Source organism: Castor canadensis, chromosome 2 (assembly GCF_047511655.1).
Source record: "Castor canadensis chromosome 2, mCasCan1.hap1v2, whole genome shotgun sequence".
Taxonomy (NCBI): domain Eukaryota; kingdom Metazoa; phylum Chordata; class Mammalia; order Rodentia; family Castoridae; genus Castor; species Castor canadensis.
In genome coordinates, this window is record NC_133387.1 from 148,253,152 (window position 1) to 148,277,436 (window position 24,285).

At 37.2% G+C, this 24,285-nt stretch overlaps 1 protein-coding gene across 11 annotated transcripts in view; it reads left to right on the forward strand.

The window, feature by feature from the left end:
- Rnf111 (ring finger protein 111) overlaps positions 1-24,285 on the forward strand; it is a 127,141-nt gene that overhangs the window by 53,708 nt on the left and 49,148 nt on the right. The window contains exons 1-2 of one of the 11 annotated variants that reach the window (XM_074066072.1): positions 2,204-2,598; positions 5,553-5,651. The exons of 1 other annotated variant lie outside the window; for it this stretch is intronic. The gene's annotated coding sequence lies outside the window, so the exon portion shown is untranslated. 9 more of the 11 variants (XM_074066073.1, XM_074066076.1, XM_074066077.1 and 6 more) reach the window with 9 other exon arrangements.

Genomic DNA, 24,285 nt, shown 5'->3' on the forward strand with positions numbered 1-24,285 from the left:
GAAATTTTAGTTTAAACCTCACCTCCTCTAGGTTGGTATAGAGTGTTCCATCTTTTTGTTCTCAGAGCACTATCACACCATCTTAGTCCCTTCTACATTATATTGTATATAATGGAGTAACTTCCTGAATTCTGTGAAAACACTGCAAGTAGGGTGGTGATAATGTTTTAGCTGTTCTCAGTGCCAAGCACAACTACCTGGCACATAGTAAGTGCTTGATAATTGTTTACTATTCTCTCTCTCTCTCTCTCTCTCTCTCTCTCTCTCTCTCTCTCTCTGGTGGTACTGGAGTTTGAACTCAGGGCCTCGTACTTGCTAGGCAGGCACTTTACCACTTGAGCCACTCTGCCAGCGCTAGATAAATGTTTAGTAAAGAAAAAATATTAAGGATACTAAAGGCCTGGATGGGTAAAGAGTTGTGAATATGAAATATTTCAGAGGCAAAATTAGAAGGGTTTATTAATTAGAATTAGGGAGTGAGGAAGACAGAATAAAGATGATTTTTAGGTTTCTAGTTTGGTGCTATTGACTGGGACAGGAAAAAATGAGGTAGATGCGGAATAAATACAATAAACCAGTGTTTATTCACTTATTTTGGATAGGGTGTGCTAGAGATGCTATGTCCAGTAAAAATACAATGTGAGCTAAAATTTGATTTTTACTTATCTCCCATCCATATTAAAAAGCCTTTTTAAAATGAGATAAAATTGATTTTAATAGTATATATATTTAACCCAGGATTTCTCAACTCTAATAACATTTCAAGGATGGGGACGTAGTTCAGTGGTAGAGCATGTGTGACCTGGATTTGATCCCCAGCATTATAAAAATAAGCAAACAAAAAACATTTGGGGACCGAAGAATCCTTTGTTGTGGAGGGCTGTCATGTGCATGTACAATGTTTAACAGCATCCTTGGCTTCTGTCCAATAGATGTTCCATCCTCCCTGAGTTGTGACAACCCAAAATATCTCCACATGTTATTAAATGTTCTCTGGGGTTGGGGGGAGTGAGTGGGAAGTAATTATTCCATCTTGAGGACCATTAATTTAGCCCAAATACTTTCAGAATATTGTTTCATCATAAAATTAATATTAACAATTAGTGAGAATTTTCACAATTTTATAGTGTATCTTTGAAATTGGATGTGTGTGTTTCATTCACTTAAAGCAGTTCTCAGTTTGTAGTAGCCACATTTCAAGTGTTCAGCCATATGTGGCTTGTGTCTCTACCTTACTGAAGAACACAGGTCAGAACCTTTAGAAAAAAAGGCTAGGGATGGAAATATATATATTTGAGGCAATAACAGCTGAAACCATGGGAGTAGATAGACAACAGGAGGGCTGAAGAAAATTTTAGTCTAATGATCTTCCCTGTTAATAATTTAAAAATATTTTCTTCACTAAATAATATGGAAGACATGCGTGAACAAAAGAAGAGTATTGAGAAAGATAAGTTGATGCAAAAGGAGGGAGTTAATGTTTGTTAAGCACTTAATTGGTAAATAATGTTTGGAGAACTGTACAAATTGTCTTATTTAATCTCCCAAGAACCTTTTAGGGCACTAAAAAATACAATGTTATTTAATTTATCTAGGGGGAAATTGAGATTTATAAAGATCTAATAAATAAATCAGACAGCTGTTGAGTGGCATCACTGGGCTTTTGAGAGTCTGAGTGACTCCAAAGCCTCCTAATGCAATTAACGAAGCACTTGCTATCTACTGATATTTAAGAAATAATTAAGAAGGCTTCTGCGGTTGTGCAGCCAGTTCCCACAGAATCTCTGTTGCCACCTTGGACCTGATTGCGGAAGCATGCTCACCCTAACAGTACTCTTTATGTTACTGGCTCCTATGATTCAGATACCATTTGTTGTGAAGGACCCTAAACCAAGTTTTTAAGTGCACCCTAAGTATAGTCAGTAATTGTGTAGTTGTATTTTTAGCTAGGAAAACGTTAATCAAGATGTAGTCAGAATTATGCCTCTAATATTGGACGTATAATCACCAAAGAAAATGAAATGATGTCTTTGTAAGCCTGCTGGGCTTCGCCTACAGACTCAAGAAGCGAGTACAAAGAGGGAGGGTCGGGACCCGGGGGGCGGGGCAGTCAGAACCCAGAATCTGAGCAAGCGCAGAGACAAACAGATGTTAATGGAGGCATGAAGGCTCTGACGCTGTTTCGCTTTCCGAACTGTCGTAAAGACCCTAAGTGTCGTGCTCGCGCAGTAGGGGAGGGATTGGTTCGGCGGCGGCGGCGGCAGTAGGGGCAGGAGAACAGCAGCAGCGGCGGCGATGGTGGCGAGGTGTCCGCTGTGCGCTGCGTAGAAACGCCCGCAGCCTCGGAGTGGGAGTTCCTGTGGGGTCAAATTAGGCACTCTGAACCCGAGCCAGGGTGGCCGGGCCGAACACAGGCGCTGCCTCACGCACAGCTTGGTGGCGGTGACAGGCGCCGCTCCTGACTACCGGGCCTCTTAGGCCGAGCTCCGAGGCGCAGACTGCCGGCTCTCGACGCTGCCTCTCCCTGCTTGAGTCCCCTGTCTTCCTTCCTGGGTCAGCGGTACCCGGACCCCGGGAAGAGGGTGGCTAATGAGTAAGGTGAGGGCGCAGGGGGGAGGGGAGCGGCGAGGCCGCGCGTGCGCGCCGCGGGGGAGGAGCCGGCCTGAAGGGAGAAAGAGGAAGGGCTGCGGCCGCGGAGGCCGGCCGGGGTCGGGGGCGGTCGGCGGCCAGGGGCTCGGGGTCCCCGCTCGGAGGAAGGTCGCACGGCGCCGCGCCGCGCCGAGCCGCGCCGCGCCGCGCAGGGTGTCCGCCCGCCGGCACACCCACGGGCTCGGTGAGGGGCGTGGGCGAGGGCTCCGCGCCCCTTTAGCCTCTCCCGGAGTCCTAGCAGGAGGACCGAGGCGTAGGAGTGCGAGTTGACAATGAGGCGGTGAAGGTAACCGGGGCCGGGGAGTCGGAGGGCGCTCAGTCACCCCCGAGCGGGAGGGAGCTGCCTTCCTGCGACCCAGGAAACGTCCGCGAAGCAGCCGCGTCGGATTCGGTGTGGAGTTGTTGGCTTCTTCAATCAGGACCAAAAGAAGCTTGAGGGGTTTGTTGCTGTGCTCAGAGAATTTGTCAGTAGCCGTGCGGTTAGTGGAAATACCTGTTCTGTCCTGCAGAAATCGAGGTTTGTTGCTAGACTTTTTAGGTTAAGGTAGATATTTACAGGTAGCTCTTAATGCGAGTGTTAAGTTTTAACGTTAAAAAAAAATACCAGGAAGTATAGGGCCTTCATTTAATTTGCTCACGTTCGAAGTGTGGGGTGACTCCATTGTTTTGTTGTGAGCTTTCCTGTTTCTTGATTATTCGCAGTATTAATTTAGAACTCACTTGAGCCGTAACGTGCCAGCTGACAGACTTCATTATGAGGGTTCTTAACAGTTTTTAAACCTACTTAATCCAAACTTTATTCCACTTGACTTTTCATCTTTAATTTTCTTGTTTTAAGGAACTTCTCAACTAAAAAGAACATACTGGGAAAAAGATTCCATTTCCTTTCCCGTGTGTGTGTGTGTGTGTGTGTGTGTGTGTGTGTGTGTGTGGTTTGCGTGCAGAAGCTATCATGTGATTTTGAGATTTCCATAGAAGTTCTTTCCATAATGTTACAAAGCTTTATTAGAGTGAAAACCCACATTTTGATAATTTGTTACTATGTGCTTTTAAATAAAAGTGTTTATGACAACAGAAACTATGTTTTCATGTTAAACAATTTTTAGTTACATTTGTGAGAAATGAGAAGGAAGCCGTTTTACTCTGAAAAGAAGCTTAAATTGGTTTTAAACTTTGAATTATTTTACTTTTGTCATTCTCTTGTCATTTAACCTTGGGCAAATGACTTCATCATCGCCTCATTTCCTTGCCATCTAAGAGTCTGATAGTATTTTAAGAATTACTGAGGGTGTTCATGGATTGTTCTGACACCATAGGAAAAATTCCATAGGAAAAATTAGGAGAGTAGAGTCGTTCCTTGATTATTAGGGATGATATATTTTGTCGATTTTTTCCTATTGACTGGTGTCTGTTGGCGTTTCACTAGAAATAGAGTTCTTTAAGATACGAGGTCTTACTGTGTTGCCCAGGCTTGCTTCCAACTCCTGGGCTCAAGTGATCCGTCTGTCTCCTAGTCCCAAATAGCTGGGCCTATAGATAGGCTTACGACATTATGCCCAGGCTTAGAGTTTGTTGGTGAAGAAAGGTATAATCAAAATAATTTTGGTGAAAATGCACCATAGCAGAGGTTATACTTTGATGAGTTTCACTTTGGTATTCCATTTCTACCGATAACTGGATGTAGTTATACTGATGCTCAGAATAAGGGAACAGCAATTTACTTTTATAAAAGAAGAGTCACTTAGCAGATAGTCCTAGGTAGTTGTTTTTACTTTCAAATTAGAAATAGAATAGAAAAATTGATTGAATCAAACCATTTAGATTTTTAATTGTTTCTTTTATTTTTGTTGAGGGGCTTCAGTGTCATTTTTTACATACAGCTTAATTGTAAGTGCCACTGCTTTGACTTCCCTCACCCACCAATGGGGCTGAGACTTCAATAGAGGAAAAATGATATAGTACTAAAAAGATAGTAATTAAAATATAATGTAACTTGACATTAACATTCTGTGCTGTGACATTATCTTTAAAAAACAGTGTAGAGCTAAAGGCAGGAGATCTGGCTTCTCGATTGCAAAGCAGATTCTGTACTGCTTGAGCCACACCTCCAGTCAATTTGTGGTTATTTTGGAGATGGGGGTCTCTCAAACTATTTGCCCAGACTGGACTTGAATCACGGTCCTCTTAATCTCAGCTTCCCAAGTAGCTAGGGTTATAGGCATAAGATACCACACCCAGCTGAGATCTGGTTTTTAGAACTAGCTTTGCTTGCTGTGCGTTGAATCTGTGAGTTTATTGCTAACCTTCCCTGGGGTTTCTCAATTATTAAAATGAAAAGTGGAGGATAGATAACTCTGGTTTACTCTAGGTCCCAAATTTAATAGCTTGTATTTTTAGTTAGGTGCTTTGGTTATTCATTGTTGTAGTCATCATGATAAAATCTCCAGGAAGAAATACTGTACTGAGAGTGTAAATGCCTTCATGAGAGATACATATACATATGTGTATGTGTAAACCCATGATGAAGCTATATTTGTTATTTCAGGTAATAATGCTATCCGTCATGGAAATTATTAAAGCTTTGACAGCTCTCAGGTGGTACTAAAGATGAAACTTTTAATTATTCCTGGTAATGTTCTTTAAATTATCTTGAATAATTTCTTTTTCTTTCAGAAACATGTAATTCTGCAAAAGTCCAGAATTGCATTTGAGTGTCTTATATCTCTCTTCTTTCTTTTTTACATCTCACAGATTCTCTGTTACAGTTGACTCAGGTTTCTACAGGTACTCAAAAATTACCATTAGATGAGGAGTGAGCTATACTTCACCGAGCTTACATTTTTAAATACAGGGACTATATTATTCTTACTTGGTAAGCATTTAATAAATGTCTCATGTTCTAGGTGTCATCACTGGTCTTCAGTGAGGAAGGCATTCTCCTTAATGGAGTGAACATTGTGCTTGGTGGAAACATAATAAACAGAAAATAATTTCAGGTAATGGTAAGTGCCATGAAGAAAATAACACCATGTAGTGGAGAATGAATGGAAATGGAGTTCAATTATGGATTGTGTAGTTAGGTATACCCATTTTTTAGAGGTAGTAATTTCATTTGTGATCTCAGTGAGTAGGAAGAATCAGTGATAATGACAGAGGAAGGAAGAGGCCTATAGGTAGCAGGAACAGCAAATGCATTAGATTCAGGTTTCATTCTGGAGAATCTACACCAATGAATTAATTGTTTGATTTGTCTGTTAGGCTTTTCATAATTGCTGATAGGTGATGTAAATATATTACAATTATTTTATGTATAGCAGCCTAATTCAAATTGGCCTTGTTGAAATATATGATCAACCAAATCAGTTGTCAGAAGTTTTGGTTTTACTTTTAGTGATGATTGAACCCAGGATCTTATGCATGGTAGATTAAAAAGTCAATTTTGAAAGGGTCTAGCTGTGTAACCCAAGCTAGCATCAAACTCAGGATCCTCTTGCTTCCCCAGTGTTGGGATTAATATGTGTGTCCCACCACACCTAGTTACTAGAAAGTTATTTTTGATATGCTTGAAGGATCTAAATGTGAATAAGCTTAATGTGATACAAGAGAGATATTTTGTATTCTGGTGGTACTGGGATTTGAACTTAGACCCTCATGTCTTGCTAGGCAGGCATTCTACCACTTGAGCTATGCCCCAGCCCAACATAGTGTATTTTTGATAGAGATGATAATGGATTATGTTTACGTAAGAATACTCATAGTTTTTAGTCATGGAAACTGAAGAATGAGGGAGAAAAATGGTAGTTATGTGGTATTTGTTTAAAAATACTTTTGTGTAAAAAGAGGTGGTAGGGGTTGAGATAGATGAAGAAAATGTGGCACTATCTTGATAGTTGTGCATTTGGGTGATGAATGTGTGGATATCAATAATGTTCTACGATTTTGCGAGACTTGACAATAGTCAAACCTCCAGTGCCCCATGTAGTGTCCATTAATGATTCCTGCCTGGACTGAATTTTTCTTACAGTGGTTTTAAGATGGTTATTTTCTCTATCTCCTCCACCTCTAGGCATTCTCTTATAAGGAAGAGGCACCTTTTTGCCTTTCTGTTATCAGCATGGCCTCATGTACTCCCTAACTTCAATGAGTTAGAATCTGTACTGTGTTTTTATTTTGATGTTCAAATTCTCCAGATTTGCCCAGTGGGAGCCTCTGCATGCTGGCTCCTGTGTCTTTTTGACATACCCTCATCTTTTTTTTTTTGTTTTGTTTTCTGTTTCCTTTCTTGCACAGTAAGATGTTCTGAGTTCATCTGTATCTTTCTTGTCTCAGCCTTGAAATCAGCCACTCCAAAAGGAACTCTGGTTTTTCAGTGAAGAATCTAATTTGCTTCTGAGTTATGTATTTATATGAGGAATAATTTCCTTCCCTGGATCAGGATATTCTCTAAGAAAGTAAATTATTTTGATAGGTTTATTTACTTCTAAAGATTTTATGAAGTAATCACTTAAGATTCAACAATTTATTATATTTGAAGTAACTATTCTTCTGTGCCCTTTTTCAAGCAACTGAGTTATGTTCTTTTTTTCTCTTTTGTTCTTTGTATGAGTTATGTTCTGATATATTTCATGATAATATGAAATTGAAGGGAAAAAAAGACAATTTTGTGTTTTTAAGGGGATTAACCACTAAAAATATTAAAAACAACTAAAGACCTGGAGGCTTACACCTGTAATCCTAGCTACTTGGGAGGCTGAGATCAGGAGGATCAGGGTTTGAGGCCAGCAGTGGCAAGTAGTTCGAGAGACCCCATTTCCAAAATAATCAGAGTGAAATGGACTAGATGTGGCTTTGCAAGTGCAAAGCCCTGAGTTCAAGTGTGTCTCACCAAAAAAACAAGACAGCTAATGTTTATACACTTAACTGTTTTTAACTAGGTTATCAGACTTTCTACTCTGAAAAAAATTACTTTTTCAGTAGCTTTTAAATGAACTTAAAAAAATTCTAATACAGAATTTCCATATATGATGGAAACTCACTAGCACATTACTACAAGCAGTTGCTTTTACATTTTAGTGTATATTTCACAGCCACTTGTACATGGCTATTTGTTTTATTACTTACCTTTTAACTAATTTAAATTTTTCTAAGCAATATTTTGAATTTATTTTTAAATCAAGTACTATCTTTACATGGTTTTAAAAGTCAGCTTCAAAAGGCTTGAAATGAAAAATAGCAGTTCCCTGTGCCACTCTCCTCGTTTCCCAGTTTCACTGCCTAAACAGAAACATTTTAGCTCTTAAAAATTATATTTCTGGTTGCTGGGGATGGGCTTTGTGATAGAGCCCATGCTTTAGCATGTGTAAAGCCCCAGGTTCGATCTGTAGCACTACAAGGAAAAAGAAAAAAAAAAAAAGTGCACACATTTTTTTCAATATGTATCACCATGTTTCTTTTCTTTCTTTCTTTTTTTTTTCCCCACTATGGGTTGAACACAGAGCCTTGCTAAATGTGTGTTCTACCACTGTGCTGCATCCCCAACCCCTACATTCCTATTTCTTACTAGAATGCTTTTATTTCTACTTGTTTTCTTCCTCAGTACTTGGATCTAACCCAAGTACTAGGCAAGAGCTCTATCACTTGAGCTCTGCCTCCAACCCTTCTGCTTATTTTTTATGTCAATTTGGATTTCTTTTAAAAAAAGTTATTTTTTGTTTGGCTTTTTTGTAACACAAAGGGTTCCAGGTTCTACAAATATAAGCAATATACAGGGACAGAAAAAGCTACTTGCCATTTGGTCTTCTTACTACCCAATTCTTTTCCCTGGAGATATATTTCCTTTACTATTTTACATGAATGTCTAGAACATCAGTTCTCAAAGTGTGGTCTGTGGATTCTTGTGGAGGTCTTCAGTGTTTTAGGAGGTCTGCCAAGTTGAAATTGTTTCATAATATTAGTAGGTTCTTATTTACTATGTCAACATTAGTGTTGACATTTGTACTGGTGGTGCAAAACCAGCTGTGTCATGAATCAAGATAGTGGCAAAACTGCACTAAAAATCATTATATTCTTAACCACTACACCTGTACTTTAAAAGTGCCAATTTGTAATTGGTGGAGTGGCTCATGCGATACAGTGCCTCCCTCGTAAGCACAAGGCCCTGAGTTCAACCCTCACTATCGCCAAAAAAGGAAAAAAAAAATCTTACTAGCTGAGCACAGTGGCTTATTTCTGTAATTCTAGCTACTTCAGTGATGGGGAGATCAAGAGGACTGTAGTTCCAAACCAACCTGGACAAAAAGTTCTTGAGACCTCATCTCAACCAGTAAAAAGCTGGACATGGTGGTATGCACCTGTCATCTCAGCTATGTAAGAGGCAAAATAGGAGGATGGAGATCCAGGCTGACTTGGGCAAAACTTGATCCCCTACTCAAAAAATAAGAAAAGCAAAAGTGCTGGGGATGTGGCTCAAGTGGTAACTCGAGATTAACTTCTTTTTTTTGCTTTTCCACAAATATTTTAATATTGTATTAACTTTGTAAAAATATAAGGTGGTCAGTGACAGTCTCTTGAATAAGGAAGCTTTTGAAACACAGATCTACAGGAAGTGAGTTACTAAGCCTTGTGGATATGTGGGAGACAAGCACTCTAGGCAATGTGACTAGCAGTAGCAGCTGAAGGTAATAGTTCCTGCTGGAGTGAAGTGCATGGGGAGGAGAATGCTGGTCTCTGAGGACAAAGGTCGAAAGGGCTCAATGATGTCCTTTAGTTCTAGGAACTATTTTTTTATTACCTTTAATAATTTCTTACCCATTTTTTTCTCTGTTCTCTTTTGTTTTTGGAATTCATATCAGTTGAATGATAGGATTTTTGTTGCCATCTCTTACCCGATACTGGTGCCTATTTTGTTGTTTTTTTCTACTTTTGGCGGGACTGGGGCTTGAAATCAGGTTTTCATGCTTGCAAAGTAAGCACTCTACCACTTACACTGCACCTGCAGTCTGTTTTGCTCTGGTTATTTTGGAGATGGGGTTTTTCGAGTTTATTTGCCTGGCCTGGCCTCAAACCTTGATCCTCTGAATCTCAGCCTCCCAAGTAGCTAGTTAGGCTCACATGCCACTAGCACCTGGCTCTTTTTTTTTAAAGTTATTTTCTGATACTGTCTCACTTTTTTTTTTTTTTTTTTGCCCAGGGCTGGCCTCTGGCTATGATCCTCCTGCCTATAGCCTCTTGTGCTGCTGGGATCACAGGTGCATGCCATGCCAGCTTGTTGGTTGAAATGGGTCTCTTTAACATTTTGCCTGGACTTTCCACATTCACCTCCTGAGTAGGTGAGGTTGCAGGTGTACGCAGTATTGTTGTGGATTTTAAAAAAAATACTGTCAGTTTGGTAGGGATGTATGTAATTTACCATATTTAAACAAAATGTGAAGTTTTGCTTTTGATAAACATGATAATCTTACTAGGATTATGTTATATTACTGACATGGAACTGGGTTCTTATCCTAAGTCTTAGGGGTAAAATCATGTTTAGATATGTGAATAGATTGATTTTATAAAAACTTAAGTCTAACAGCTATGTTCTTTAATACAGAATAATATGTTTATTAAATGATAAAATGTGATAAAATATTTTATGAGACTATAAAATATGGCTTATTATTGTGGATTTGACTGCATTTTTTATGAAATCACATTTCTTAAAGAACCAAATACAAAATTGGTGAAAACTCCAACTTCCTTCCGTTTCTCTGATATGCTCTTATCCTTATTCTTTACTTAAGGAAGTCAGGCTTTTAAGGACCAGCTCTTGGACTTCTGTGAGATTTCGCCTCATGAATCAGTAGTTATCCTGCTGTCTTCACATAGCATTTGGTACTTTCTTACCTTGTAACAGTTTATTAGAACTTTAGCATTCTCCCACTGTTGGGGGCTAAGTTTCTAAAAATGTCTGGGTAAATACAAGAAATTATGCTTGAATAACATAATCTTATGTGAAAATGAAGTCATTTTGGCTGAAGTTGTGAATTGAAGCCCTCATAGCTATAGCTGTGTTTAGAGACATGGAGCGATATCAAAACCAGTAACATATATCTAGGCTTTTGGTGTCAGGCCTCAGACAAGTCACTCAACTTCTGTAATCTTTAATTCTTTGGGAGAGATACTTTTTTACTTTTTGGCAGTACTGGGGTTTGAACTCAGGACCTCACACTTGCTAGGCAAATGCTCCACCACTTGAGCCACTGCACCAGCTAGTTTTGTAGTAAGGATAAAATGAAATAAAAACATGGCATACAGTTCCTTACAGGCTTTACCTGATCTGGTCCTGGACTACCTCTGATCCTCTTTTTGATCCTTCTTTGTATTCTTGTGCATTTCCTTACTTTTTCCTCTGCCAGAAATGCTTCTCCAGAACTGTATCTTTATTGACTGGTAGCTCGTTCCTTCTCATTATCTGGGTTGTTAGCTTTTTTTTTTTTTTTTTTTAAGATGACGCCTAATGGGTCATCTTTTATCATTTGTTTTATTTCCTTACTTGCACATATTTCTCTCTGATATTGCATCTTTATTGTTTGTTTCTCCTCAGTTACATGAAATTTCCATGATAGCAAAGGTTTTCTGCATCTTGTTCATGGCTCATTCACAGTGCCTAGAACAATGCTTTCAACAAATACTTATTAAATGTGAAAAATAAGTGATAATATATTATCAATGCCATTGTATCTTCTAAAATATTAATAAGCTACTATAAAATGAATCTGTCATCTGCTTGGCATTTCTTGGTCCTGTTCTGATGTCAGATGCTTGGGATCGAAATTTGGGTGCCCTAACTTGTATTTACCCTTCTTTCCCATAGCTGAGTTGATCTTTCTGAAACATTCTCCCCACACTCTTGAATTTACCCATTTTATTTCAGCCTGAATGCATGTTTGTCCTAATGGATAGTGATTCTGCATTAGCAGGGTTTTTTTGTATGTGGTACTGGGGTTTGAACTTAGGGCACTGTGCTTGGGCAAGCATTCTACCACTTGAGCCAGCCCTTTTTGCTTTTTTTTTTAGATAGGGTCTCACATTTTTGCCCAGGGCCAACCTTGAACCCAAATCCTCCTATCCATCTCCTACATAGTTGGGGTTATAAAATATTCTTTGCTTTTTCTCTGTTCTTTACTGATCCTTAGTTGCTTCTTTTTCTGATTGTCCCCAGTAGGAGGAACTTAGAGTTTATGCATACTAAAACCAAAATTCTGATGATTACCAAAAAAACCTATATAAACAAATGTGTACACTTGATATACAAGTACAGGAATCCATGTTAGGATCAGGATTAACATTTGTATCTAGAGTATAAATTGTATAGGAAAGGGTGCAGTCTTAATTATCTTTTTTTGTTCAGTTTTTTTTTTTTTTTAGACAGGATATATATAACCCAAGCTGGTGTTGAACTTGGGAGTGATGGGAATGTAAGTTTGCACTACTATGCCGTCTTGTTTTTTTTGTTGTTGTTGAGGGGTTTCAACTTAGGGCCTCATACTTGTTAGGCAGGTGCTCTACCACTTGAGCCACTCTACCAGACTTGTTTTATGTTGGGTATTTTCGAAATAGGGTCTGTTGAAGTATTTGTCCATGCTAGCTTTAAGACATTATCCTCCTGATCTCTGCTTCCCAGCTAAATCTTAAGACAATTACCATGTTTTCTAAATTTTTGGTTTTATTTTTATTTCTTTCATTATTTCAACCTTTGCTTTGGGCTTTAACAACTCAGTGTTTTGGTGTTATCTTTAAGAGGGATTTGAAGTTTGCTACCTGAATAAGATTGACTTAGCTTGAGGTGTGTGTACCTAAAGAATTGAAATTCTATTTGCCCTCAACCCCCCCAAAAAACTATTTTGCTCTGCAACTTTAAAAACAGCAACAATAAAAGCTATTGTGCAGCACATTATTTTGTTTAACATTTTAAACAACTCTTTGGGGGAAATATTTCCATTTTTCAGATGAATAAATTTAGGTACAGAATAGTTACTAATTTGCTGAAGAGTCACAGCAATAATGGGATTTAGATCAGTAGGTTTTGAGTCATCTGAGTAAGAAATTCCAGTATTCAGGAATTCACTATTTCTATATTTTTAAGGAAAACAATAAGCTGTATTTTTATTTTCAGTGGGCATGTCAAAAGACAAAGACATTGGTGATACTTTGGGTGGTAGAATTAGGGAGGCTCTTAATTTTCTGTGCTTTGTATATTCCAGTTTTTCTATAGTGAACTTATTTTAAAATCAACTAAATAATCGACTTGTAACAATATGAGGCACATATTTTACTGTACAGCTTGATGAGTTTTGGAAAATACATACATTCATGCAATGAACTCCTAATCAGGAAGTGGTGAAACATTCCATTACCCTAAAAGGTTACTTTGTGTTCTTTTGCCATTAGTTCTCTCCATCCCCAGGCAACTACTTACCTCATTCTTGACACTATAGATTATTTTTCTTTGTCCTAAAACTTCATGTATGGTATTACTCTTGTGTGTCTGATCTTTTGTTCATCAGATACTTTCCCTGTAGCATTCTATTTTGAAAAATTGCCAACACTATGGAAAAAATGAGAGAATTGTGCAGTGAATATCCATCTTCCTGTGGCACAGATTCTACAATTAATAATTTATTTTTTGCTTTATCACATTTCTTCTTATCTGTGTGTTCCTCTAACCATCCATCAATCCAGCTTTTTAAAAAAAAATTTCTTTTTTTGGAGACAGGTTCTTGTTGACCTTGAATTGATTACAAGCATGTGCCACCCTACTCAGCTAAGATTCATTTTAAATTAAGTTGGCAGAGCTTGGGATGTAGCCCAGTGGTAGAGCTTTTGATTAGCATGCTTGAGGCCCTGGGTTCAATCTCCAGCACCACAAAAAATTAATGTAAGTTGGTAGATACAAGTGCACCTGAAAAACTAGCTTCTAGCTTGGTGTGGTGTCGCATGCCTCTAATTCCAGATACTTGGGAGGTAGAGACAGGAGGATAGAGGTCAGAGACCAAAAGCACAAGACCCTATTTGAAAAACAAGCTTATAGCAAAAGAACTGGAAGCAGTGGCTCAAGTTGGGGCCCTAAATTCAATTCCCCAGTACTACTCCTACCCCAAACCCCTCCCAAACAAATTAAAAAAAACCCACAACAGATCACAACTTCATTAATAAGAGTTGAATATTTGTTTACAGTTCTTTGCTTTTTAAAAATAAACTTTACATACAATGAAATGTATGTACAAGTTTTTTTAAACTTTGCTTCATTTCACTACATTAAGTAATAAGACCAAACAATAACCTCACTGTTAAAGATCAAGGAGTACCTCTCCCAAAGGGGGCCAGAAAGAATGTTTCTTCATACATAGGCATGACATTTATTCTATAATATACTCTTTGGACAAAAGAAAACTTGGGTGAGTAAATCAAGTCACAAATCCAACTTCACTTAGCCTTAAGTATCCCAAACTGTAGATTCAATTGCTAAGGACATGTAACTCTCCTGTGGTGGTTTATGCTGACTGACTTTAGAAACCTTACTCCTGATTTAATAGAAAAAGGGCAACGATACAGTTCCTCATTCAGCAGCTGCTAGTGTTGAAACATTTCTTAAACACTGAATACCAGCTTTCACTAAAACTCATGTTGAAGAAACCTAAACCAATGGCCCTGTTATTCTGTAAGTTAATTTGGCTTCTGAAGAAGAAAAAAAATCTTTGATCAAAAGTGTTTCTGTACCACATGGGAGTAATGAGGCTCATTACTTCAACATTAAAATAACAACCTCAAAAGTACCATTAGTTCAGTTTTGTCAAATGCATACATTTGTGTTACCCAAATCCTAATAAAGATCATTAAATATAATCATCACTTCAGAAAGTTCCTTCATGCTTCTTCTTAGTCAATCTCCCCCCCCCCCCCCTTTTTTTTAAAATACAACCCTTGAATCTAATTTATTTTGCCTTAGGTTGGCTTTGGCTGTTCTAAAACTTAAGATAAATGGAAGCATAAAGATACTTTGTATCAATTTCTTTCCCTAAGTGAAGTTTTTGAACTTAGTCTATATCGTTACATAGCTCTTTGTTGTTGCTGTTTGGTATCCCATTTTATCTATATATCATAATTTGTTTATCCATTCACTTGTTGGAGATTTTTTTCTCTTCTGTTTTTGGCTATTATGAGCAAACTCTGTGTCTGTGTGTCTGTGTAAGTTGTGGGTTTGAACTCAAGGACTTGGAATTGCTAGGCAGGAGGTAGGGATTAAGATACATTTATTTCCATATAGTCTCTAATTTAAAAAAAAACATTTCTTTCTCATTGTCTTGGCACTCTTGTTGAAAGTCATGTGATTTTACATACACATACACACACACATATTTCTGAACTCTCTGGTGTTTTTATTTTTCCCCCTTGTCTGGGATTGCACGTAGAGTCTTGTGCATGCTAGGCCTATCATGTTCCTCTGAGCTACATCCCAAGGGCTATAGTGCATCCTTGAGCCAGTAACACTAATTCTTAATAAACTTCAGTTTAAATTTCTCAGCTTGCTGTTTGTTTTCTATTTGTCCCATGTGTTTTTCTGTTCTTTTTCCTCATCCTTTCCTTCCTCTTTTTGGATGGTTACTTTTTTGATTCTATTGCATTTTATCTCTACTGTAAGCTTATTTTAGTAGTAATTACTTGCTTTTTTTGCTCCCCCCTTTGGTGGTTGCTTTAGGGTTTACACTATGCATCATTAACTTTATCACAGTCTGCCTTCAAAGAAACTGTTATTTCACGTATAATATAAGAAATGTAGGTGCTGGGAGTGGTGGTAAATGCTTGTAATCCCAGATGCTCTGGAGGCTGAGGCAGGTGACTCACAAGTTTGAGGCCAGCTCCAGCAGTTTAGGAGACTCTCTCTCAAATAAAAAAAATACAAAGGACTGGGGATGTATGTAGCTCAGTGTATCGTGCTTGACTAGCATGTGCAAGGCCTTTGGTTCAGTCCCCACTAAACCCCCTACCTACAGAAATTAGAAGAAATACAGAAACAGTATAGTTCTTACTTTATTATTATTATCATCATAATTTTCTATTATTTGAGAAGGGTTTCATATTTTGTGATAATAGCTGGAGAATAATCTTTGTGACAGTGTATCTCTGAGGCTTTGAAGATAATAAAACTCACGTTATTCTACCTTTACAAAAGTGACTAGACGGTGATGATTTATGAAAAACCATTAGAATTTGATAAATTCAGGACAGAAAACTGAAATGTTTGAGTCTTGAAAAAAGGTAATTACATCATATATGATCTTTTATAGAACTTGGAGTATTTGTGAGTGAATGTCTCGGGATATTACCCAGTCATGTGCAGCTAGGCAAATTGTTCAGTTAATAAAAAACTGCTCCCTTTACTATTTTTCTATTATATATGGTAAACTTAGTTGTATAACTTTGTTTATTAAAGTTTTTAGTTTTTAAATAATTTTGCTAATCCTAAGGTTTTATGATTATTTTCAGGTCCTCATTTAGTCATTCTGCTAATCTATAGTCCTTTTCCAGCATTGTGTCATTTGAGAATATTGTAGTCATTCTGTTTATGCCCTCACATGAAATCATGGCTCAAAACAAATTATGGAATACATGTTGAAGGCTAATTTTGAATTGAAAACCTCATCTTATATTGCTGATTATTGTTTATACATTTCTATACAAGTTTTGGGATTTATCCCTGCTGCCTTGTTTTCTAAAAAAATGTTAATTGATTTCAAAATTAAAATAAACAATTATAAACCCTTTATATAAACATAAATATTTAATGAAAAAAATTAAAACTTGATAAGGAGCTGCATTATTTTGCATTGTTGCAAATTTCTTTACTGTCTGGCTTGATAGAAGATAGATGAATTAATTCCACATCTGTTTTTAACTTATTTTTTGGCAGTACTGCGGTTTGAACTCAGGGCCTTGTGCTTGCTAGGCAGGTTTTCTGCCACTTGAGCTACTCCACCAGTCCTGTTTTTAACTTCTAAGTGTGTTGTAACATAATTCTTCTGCTGAAAGGTAATGAAGTTGAGACTGCTGCCTGATGAAGAGAGCCATTAACTTAGTGTTATTGTTGAAAATTAAAGGACATACAGAGCTTTGAATCTAGTAGATTCTCCTATTATTAAATTAGAATGGATTCTCAGGAATTTTGTAAACGTTTTGACCTTTGTCTAGTTTTTCAGATGATGAAAAGTATCTCACTATACTTTCTAATTTCCTCTTTCCCTTCCATCAATAATCATTCTAGACACATAGGTGTTTGAAGCTGAATGACAACTTTAAAGAATATAAATTATTAGGTAATCATATTTTCTTTTTCCCTCTTTCAGGTAACTTGTTTTATACATTTTAAGGTGTACTTCACCATTACAATACAGGAAACTTGGCTGCCCGCAGAAAGTAGGGCAACTGAGTTTACTTTCTTCCCATATTCCCTTATTTATTATTCCTGAAGCACCTTTCATTACCTACTGAAATGTCTCCATAACTGCTATACTGTAACTTCTTAAGGGCAGGTCTTCCTCTTTATATTTATAATGCTTGGAACATTCTTGAATAGTGAAGTTATTCAGAGAGTGTTTATTGTACCATATATTAGTTTGTAATACAGACTGAGTAACTTAAACAACAAAACTTTATTTTCTGTTCTGGAGGCTAAAGTCAAGATCAAAGAATCAGAAGGTTTTTTTCCTTAGCTCACTCTGCTTAGTTTAGAAATAACCACTTGCTCGCTGTGTCCTCATATGATCTTTTGTCTGCATGCTTGTATCCCTGGTATGTCTTTATGTCTTTAAATTCCTTCCTACTTGGACACCAAAAAGATTGGAGGACCCATCCATATAACCTCATTTAACAGTACCTGTTTAAAGGTACTGTCTTCAAATCAGTTTTTGAGGTATTGGGCTGCGACTTCAATGTATGAATTCTGGGGCACACAAATCAATCTATTGTACCTTGATTTGGCATACACTGCCATTGAAGATGATTTTTTATGGTTCAACACAAAAATGGTGTTGTCAAAGTTGGGAGTAAAGATTCCTAGCTTGTGTAAGAACAAGTGGCTTAATTTTAGTGGTTTGTCTTAATTCCCATTTAGGTAATTGTAATATTTAGCATAGCCTTTAGTGCTTTGAAATGCTACTTAGCTGTTCTCTTTTAATAATAAATTTTTTCTTTCTCTCTTCTTCATGTCACAAAAATAGATTAAACACTCATGCATATATGTACATGGGCATTTGTATGCTGTGTATACATGGTTTTCAAATGCATTTTTGCTTAATATTTTTCACTGAAGAAATATGTGTTTATTTGGGAAGGAGACACAATCATTTTCTTGTAGCAGTTCCTTGAACTATACATTACTTTCCAGTGTGTACAGATAGATGTGTGACTTTCCCAGTAGAATGGCCAGATGGTTTCAGGCCCTTTCTTTTCAATGGTAGTTCAGCTTTCATTCCCATTTCCTCTCAGAGAGGCAGTAGTAAGGGAATGGATGGTGAAATTGGAGAGCAGGGTAAACTCCATTGTCTCTCATTTGTCTCCTACCTTTACTAGCAGTTGGGGAAATTTTGGAAATAATGACCTTAATGTTCCCCCCCCCCTTTTTTTTTCCTTTCTAATTTAATTTTATATTTTGGTGGAATGGGTTTGATTGAACTCAGGGCTTTGTGATCTTTTGTTTGTGTGCATGCATCCCTGGTATGTCTTTATGTTTCTAAATAAATAGAGTGCAAAACTTGGGCCAAATTTCCAGTTCATTTTTTTCTGGTTATTTTTTTGGAGATGGAGGTCTCTAGAACTGTTTGCTCACTCTGACCTTGAACCTCCATCCTCCTAATCTCAGCCTCTGAAGCGGCTAAGGTTACAGGTGTGAGCCATTGGCACCTGCCCCTTTTTTAATTTTAAATTCATTTTGCAATAGATTTATATTTACATTGCAAAGATAGTATAGAGGTCTTAATACCTCTTACCCAGTTCCCCTTAACTTTCCACCCATTGCATGTGTGTCACCACTAAGAAACCAACATTTGTACATCACTATTGATGAAACTTCAGATATTTGAGTGTAGTCTCCTTTGGTCTCATAGTTTCTCTGTCTTTCCTTGTTTTTTGTGACATTTTTGAGTACCTGTCAGGTGGTTTTTGTTTTTTGGTGTGCATGGGGCTTGAACTCAGGGCTCTGTGCTTGCAAAGTAGGCACTCTACTGCTTGAATTGTATCTCTAGTCCATTTTTCTGTGGTTATTTTGAAGGTGGTGTCTTGCAAACTATTTCCCCGGATGGCCTTAAACCTTGATTTTCCCAATCTCAGCCTCCTTGGTAGCTAGGATTACAGGCATGAGTTACCAGCGCCTGGCTTGTCAGGTGTTTTATAGACTATCCCTCAGTTTGTTTTGTGGAGTGTCTTTGCTGTGTTTTGACTGCATTTATAGATTTGGGGGAAGAATATCTCAGAAGTGAAGTGCTCTTACCATATTTATATCAGGAGTTCATGGTATCAATATGATGTATCAATGATAGTATCTGTAATTACTACAGACTTTCTTCTCTGTAAAATTATTCTCTTGCCCACTTGAGGTCGGTGGGGGAAGGGCTGTTGCTCCAACTCCTAAAAGGGGAGTATGAACTTAAATAGTTGGAATTCTTCTGTAAGTAAGGTTTGTTTATATCAGTAGGGACTCAAGGATATTTATTTTTTACTTTGGGTTAGAATCCAATACTACATTACTTACTTTGTTGCTAAAATCAGTCCAGTTTTGGCCTTTGGTGCTCTTTCATGTTGGCTCCATGTGTCTCTTTGATATCCCCCTATCCTTTTGCTTTTTGTATGTCTTTGCTTTCTGGTACTTCAAGATATTTCAAGTGCATCTTGTGTTTTTCTTGCCCCAGTCCTATAATCAAGGAGCCTCTTGTTCCTTTTAGTGGAGAAAGGTATTAAAAAATCAGACTCTGGACACTAGTTCCCTTTTTACTTGGTTCATAGTTGTGATGCCTAGAAAGTTTGCATCTGGGTATTTGTATCAGTAGTAGAGGGATTTTAGCATCACATGTCTGTGTCATAGTACCTAGTTGTTACTATATGTTAACTATTTTCTGCTATGGAATCATGAGAAAATTTTTTGTTTTGTTTTGAGATAGGGTCTTGTCGTGTAACCCAGGTTGGCCTTGAACTTACAGTCCTGTTAGTGCTGCAATAACAGCTGGGATTGCAAATGTGTACCACCACTTTTTAAAAGCTAGGGAAATAGCTTTTAAAAAGCATTTTTAAGTGTAAAAAAATATTAGAAGCAATGTATATTTGTTTTAGGAACATGTTAGGAAAAGTTAGTTTCCTTTGTTTTATTCTGAGCTTAAGAAAAAAAAAATGATCCCTTTTAGATGGAGAAAGAAGTATGTGTGGGGGGATGCCCAGGCAAACTGCTTTGGAAAAAAGTATATATGAGAACTTGTATTAACAGGAACTGTAGACTTTGTAGAGCACGGTCCTCTTCATCATTGTCGTCGTCACTGTAATAATACTAGTATTAGTATTACTTTGCCATAGCTGTTGTTATTCCTAGCCTTATTCCTTATTGCCTTTTTTAAAAATCGTGGTGATTTGTGGGATCTTAGGACAGGTGAAGGGAGGTTAGAGTCTCTTTCCAATTGCTTTAGTTAGAATTTGGTTCCACTTAATGAAATTTGGGGAACTTTAAATGTATGTATACTTTGAAACTTTATTAAATGTTTTAGAAAATGAGTGGGTTGGTTTTTAGGAGTTTATTGCTTAATACTCTTGCAAAACATGATTTGAATTAGTGACTACACTTTTTTTTTTTTTTTTGACAGTACAGGGGTTTGAACTCATGTTCTTACCCTTGCTAAGCAGGTGTTCTACCACAACAACTGTAGTTTTAAGAGAAAATTTTGGTCAGAACAGTGGAGTTTTTCCTTGTCACAACAGTTGAAGAGAGCCACTGATACTTACAAGCTTTTCTGAGTTTTCTACTTTCTTATTTAAAAATTCTGTAGCTAAGTCTCTCTTGTTGTTTCTCTTTCTTTCCTGTTTTTTGGGCAGGGGTGGGCAGTACTGGGGATGAACTCAGGGCCTTGTACTTGCAAGGCAGGTGCTGTACCGCTTGAGCAACTCTGTCAGCCCATACAATTAAGTTTTGATAACGTTCTAGAACAAAATGGTGAGCTACTAGGTACAAACAGTGTGAATTTGAATTGATTTTTAATATGTATTCAGATCATTTGAAACAAATACAATGTTTCTAATGGGCCTGATAGGCCTATGGTGATAGTATTTATGTTTTATAGTTTCAAAACAGTAAGACTTTTAATTTGTAACAATCAGTTTGGAGTCTTTGCTCATCTAGAAATGAGGTCTCTCTCCACTTACTAATACTGTCTTTTATACCCTGTTGTAGAGTTATCAGTTACTCAGTGCCTTGCATATAGATCTTACACATTTCTTTTTACCTTGGAATAAGTATGTATTTGGAGTTTCTTTGGGGGAATGGGATCTTTTTTTCACTACATTTGTAAATATTTTATTATTGGAGTTAGTCCTGGACATTTAAAAGTACTTATAGGAAAATATAGGCAGTGCACAGAAATGAATTTTTTTGGTGGTATTGGGGTTTGAACTCAGGACCTTGAGCTTGTTAGGCAGGCACTCTACCATTTGAGCCACTCCACCAGCCCTTTTTTTGGTGTTGGGTATTTTCTTTCTTTTTTTTTTTTTTTTTTTTTTTGGTGGGACTGGGGTTTGAACTCAGGGCTTCATGCTTGCAAAGCAGGTGTTCTACCTCTTGAGCCACACCAGTCTGTGTTGGGTATTTTCAAAATAAGGTCTAGTGAACTCTTTGCCCTGGCTGGCTTCAAGCTGTGATACTTCTGATCTCTGCCTCTTGAGTAGGTAGGATTACAGTTGTGAGCCATCAGTGTAAAGCTAAATGAATTGTATTTGGTTTAAACTTTAGATTTTCTTGACAGAATATAATGTGTGTGTATACATAAATGTATGCATAAATGTATATATATCTTAATTTCACGTTTCAATATAAATAAATCTGATAATTCGGAAATGTTAGGACATTTGTGTAGTGTGCCCTTTGATTTGTTGTGCTGCCATCCTAACTAGATGAAACTGAGTTCTAGATCCTCTTCAGGTTTGCCAGGATAGATAGAGCTTTTAGAACACAGTCATGGCTAGAGCAGTAGACTCTATAACACTTGTATTGATAGGAGACCTAAATAGATGTTATGTTGTTCTTTGATTAATACTTAAAGATTTTGGAAAACTTAAACAAGACATGTAGAAAAATTATTAAGTTCATTGAGAAGTAGACTCCCATTATTTGAGAAACATTTATCTTTTTTCTAAAAGCACAATGCCTGGTATTAGAATTTAAAAAGTTGAAACATCTAGCGTCCCAAACCCCATTTTTCCATAGAAGAGAAGAGTCTATGGAATTCTTAGCTTTAGCAAGTTTTGTGTTAAAATTTTTAGCCCTTCATTTCTGTACTTCATAGTTTTGAAGGAACATTTGATTTCATGTCCTTCTTGACCTCAAGGATTTAATTTATTTTTGTATAAGCAAAGGTCTTAAATGTTGCATACCACACACACACACACACACACACACACACACACACACACACACACACACACATATATCTTCTTCTCTAGGAAGGTAATAACAGCCATTATACCATGTGCTCTGGTAATTTTGTAATTTACCTTATATTAATTTTTAAAGATACTATTGTCTAAACTTATAGAACTGAAATAGTTTTAGAGAATGTAAATAGTTTGGTCAAGATTATATAGCTAGCCAAGAGCAAAGCAAGACTTGAACTTGTATCTTTTTAGTACCAAACGGATGGGACTTTCTTTGCTTGATTACTTACTCTTTTTTCTCACTGAGTCCACTTAAAAATGGAAAATCACCTTCATTGTCCTTCACCTTCATTGTTCATTCAGTGTTTCATTTTTGTAATGCTTTTCTTACATTTTCTTTTTCTTTTTTGTGACTGTAATGCCTTCATTTTCTCTAGTTTCTTAGAGTACTCTGAAAATATTTTATAATACTTCTCAGTCTTGAAATCTTCCTCTTGGTGGTTTTGACCATCCACTAGTTCTCTACCCTAAGTCTTCTGAGGTGAGATTTGCATATGGAGGGAACGGAGAGAATCTTCGTTCAGAGTAAGCCTTAGCTTAGCTCAGTGTGAAAGTCTGCATCTAAATGTAATCATGGTGCCATCCATGCTCCTCAGTTCCTTTTACCCTATTAGTAGAGACAGTTACCTCATAAGGTGATTTTCAAAGTCTTATAGTTCTAACCTCCACTGTACTGTATCTTCATTCCTTGTAATAACATGAAGAAATATCCAGAGCAACGTGGAATGAATGATGCATGGATATCCCTTTTCCAGTTTCTCTAAACAATTCAGTGTCTCTGAGGATATCTGTTTAGGTTAAGGAATTGGGAGAGTGTCTTTGGCTTTAGGTTCCTGTGTTAGCTTTTTGTCACTATGACAAAACACTTGAGATAAATCAACTTAAAGGAGGAAAGGTTTATTTTGGCTTATGGTTTCAGAGGTTTTTTTCCCCATGGTTGGCCCCACTGCTTTTGGGCCTGTGGTGAGGCAATACATCATACTGGTGGGAACATATGCTGTTCACCTCATGGCAACCAGGAAGCAAATAAATAGAAGGGGCATGAGTCTCAGTGTCTCATGCCCCTAATAATTGAACTACTTTCCACTAGCCCCACCTCCTAATAATTGAACTACTTTCCACTAGCCCCACCTCCTAAATGTTCTACCACCTCCTAATAGTTCCATCGTCTAGGGACCAAGCTTTTTAACACACGAGCATAACAGTTTCTCCGCATATCCCATGGAAATCATTTTTAATCCAAAGACTTAAAAAATATTGACCAGAGTGACTTCAGCAAACAATAATAAACACTATCACATAAACATAGACCCATCCAATATGGACACTTCCTGTCTTTCCTTTTCTCTATCCAGGAGGGCATTTAGATTTTACTTTCGATTTAAGGACAATAAGGAGAAATTCTGAGCTGTTTAATGCTGCAGAATTAAAGATCTGCAGTGTTCTGGTCAGCTATGGATGACAGAATCTTTGAAGATTAGAAGAAATAGCATGCTAGTTTACTCTTATACTTGAAGAAATTATCTAGTATTTTGGGATCACATTCAACTTCATTAATTTTTTTGCATAATTGCATAATTTGTGTAGTTGGCTTAAGTCATATAGGCCCTATATGTCTCTTGTTAAGCTTGATAGTAGTTTGTTGATTTTGCATTATTTTCTAACTAGCTACTATTTGTATAAAGGAAAGGTATTGATTTGGAATATTATTGAGGTAAACATTACATATGTGGACTATCTTGTTATCCTGTTGATCTCATCTCTCAGTTTTATTGGCAAATAATGAAAAAAATTATCTGCTTTTTAATATTTATGTTTATTTGAATGACTTGGCTGGAATTTCCAGAGCAATGTTGTATAGCAGTGAATACTTTCCCCGCCCTGATTTTAATGAGAATGCCTGCAGGTTTCACC